Source organism: Hippocampus comes, unplaced genomic scaffold (assembly GCF_001891065.2).
Source record: "Hippocampus comes isolate QL1 unplaced genomic scaffold, H_comes_QL1_v1.1 scaffold291, whole genome shotgun sequence".
In the NCBI taxonomy this organism is placed as follows: Eukaryota; Metazoa; Chordata; class Actinopteri; order Syngnathiformes; family Syngnathidae; genus Hippocampus; species Hippocampus comes.
Window position 1 is genome coordinate 133078 of NW_017805740.1, and position 2742 is coordinate 135819.

The following is a 2742-nucleotide window of genomic DNA, read 5'->3' on the forward strand; positions in this document are numbered from 1 at the left end:
AGAGAGAGAGAGAGAGAGAGAGAGAGAGATTTTTTTTTCTTTGGGATTTGTTAGACCCATCAAGGCCGTAAAGCTACAATTCTCCCCTTAGTGACTCACTTAGAGTCAGTCAGTTTCCCCAGTGTCTATTACCATCTTATCTCATCAAATACACTCTGCTTATCTGTGCCTTCCCTGAGGTGATGGGACGCCATCTGCAGTGACACATGCGCGCACGCACACACGTGCACTACCACGTGCACACTCACACACTCTCACATTTGCACACACACAGTATGCCACTCTGAATTCACTATTGTACTGTTGTAATCAAACTTCAGACAACACTTACACCAGTTTCCAAAAAAAGCACCATTTATTTATATTTGTCTTTCAACACCAATTCTCATTCAAGCTAGCAACATTTTTTTCAGGGGGAGAGTGAGTGGTGGAAATTTAGAAAATCAGTTAGGTGTAAAATAAATTTCAATTAAAAAGAGGGGATTTAGTTTCTTGTACGCATAGTTTTGTCAAATGGCTTTGTTTTCGGTAATCTGAGCAACAAAGCATGTTTCACTGTAGAAAGGGTTTGAATAAATGTCGTATGAGTTTCCGTTTGTGAACGATTTAAAAAAAACGCAAAATATCAGAAAAAAAAGTTCATACTGAATTGCTTGCTCATTGTTTTGTATGTTTGTTTTTTAGTGTTTTGGTTGTGATTTTTATTTTGGAATTCATTAGTGAGATTGGACAGAAGCAACTAAGGTGTGCTGCATCTTTTATTTGATTTGAATACAATTGTCATGGCTGCGGTATTTTATAGTGGACATCGCATTCGTTTATGTCATAATTTTTAAGAATAGCGGCGAAAAACTATCCAAAAGATGCTTATGGAATTCAACATGGGGTCCTGGTGATGATAGGCTGCTATGCTGTCTCAAGGTTTTACTTGTTCCTTGGTGAGTAAATTCTATGTCTGTTTGGTGGGATTAATGGTTTGAGGGAAGAGATTACTTTTCAAATGTCCAATGGTTTTTGTCTGATATTGCCTGTCCTTTATTTACGGTATATTTTAAGTACCTTTTCCATCTTATGTGATAGGTTTACCAAGTAGTCACTTGATTTGTTACTACGTAGATTGAACATTTTCAGGTGGTCTGGTGGGTCACTGGTTTGGGTAAACTAGGCTGTGGCCTTCCTGTGTGGAGTTTGTGTTAGGTTAATGCTGGTAATCAGATGCTAAGAACACATCAGGAACAGGAAGACTCAGGAGGCAGGCATGGTTGTCTTTCTTGCAAGAGAGAGCGCGCTAAAACATGTCTCGGTTCACAATCTCAAAGCAGCTCTCCAGCTGGCTCTGCAATGTAAACCGTTACAGGTTCCGGGGCAACTCTGAAGAGCGCGCGTTTGTCTCCTTGCATTTATTGGAAGGATGTCCCTGATACACAATCTTCTAACGGGAGTAGGGAGTATTTTCACATTCCACAACAGTTTCAGTGAAGGAGAGTTTCAATGAGAACACACAGTTCATTTCTGAGATGTCGTCAAACGGCTCCTACTGGATGTCGATGGTCCACGTAGACATCTTGGGATGTCCCTCTCATGGTGTCCTGGGTTGATGTTGTCTTCTCACAACCAACAGTTAATTTGACCAGAAGCCGTTCACTTAACAACAAGATATTGTCTTAAAAGCTAGAACAGGAGCAGTCTGAGCTCTCCCGGTCCAACAAGTCTACCATTATCAACCTACCCCATTGTATATGAGGTATTTGCGAGGTATCACTCTGAAACAGGTTTTAAAGTTACACAGAGAGTAAATATGGGATAACAGAATTACATTTATTCCAACAGTTTGCATGTTCTCTCTGTGCCTGCGTGGGTTTGCTCCGGGTACTCTGATTTCTTCCCACATTCCAGCAACACGCATGGTACGTTAATTGAACACAATAAATTGTCCATCGGTGTGATTGTGAGTGTAAATGGTTATTCGTCTATGTGTGCCCTGCGATGGTCTGACGACCAGTTCACAACGCCCTCACAATGGATACATTATTCATGCACTCCCCCATTCACACTCTGGTGGCAGTAAACTATGTAGCCACAGCTGCCCAGGGGCAGGCTGATGGAAGCGTAACTGCCACTGTGCACTTTTGACCATCACCAAACATTCTCACCAAACGTACACCGGTATAAGTGGCACTGGAGGAAAGGTGGGTGAAGTGTCTCGCCTAAGGACACAATGACCCATGTCTTGAACAGAGCGGGAATCGAAAAGTGGACCTTCGGGTTACCGAACGACGCACCCTTACCTCTGACCCGCTGTCCAGAAAAAGATGCATGCATGTGCATGCATGCGCACTAGGGTGGTCCACATTTTCATGGCAAAAAAAAAAGTTTGTCGGATTCGTCGGGCCGGGTCGGAATTCTTGTCGATACTATGGTACAAGGTTCTGTGCAAAATTTCATTCCGATCTGATGATATTTTCCCGTCCCGCAAAGCGGCCAAAGTTTCCACCATAACAACTGGTCTCAATAGGGTGAACATGTGTATTTTAACCGTGTATTTTGCCATGCGTGACACTGGCTGGGCTGAATGTTGCCCGAACGATCCCCTCCTGACTAACTAACCATTCCATCGCTGCTCTCAGCAGCCGGAGACAAACTCAAACGCACGCCTAACACACAACGGTCACCTACTGGCGAGCTAATATCTTTCAATTGAAGTCGAGAATCGCCGGAATTCTTACTGGACGCTGAGCTGAG

The 2742-nt window shown here is 43.2% G+C and overlaps 1 protein-coding gene across 4 annotated transcripts in view; it reads left to right on the top strand.

The window, feature by feature from the left end:
• bcas3 (BCAS3 microtubule associated cell migration factor) overlaps positions 1-2742 on the top strand; it is a 342517-nt gene that overhangs the window by 126391 nt on the left and 213384 nt on the right. The gene's annotated exons all lie outside the window — the stretch shown is intronic.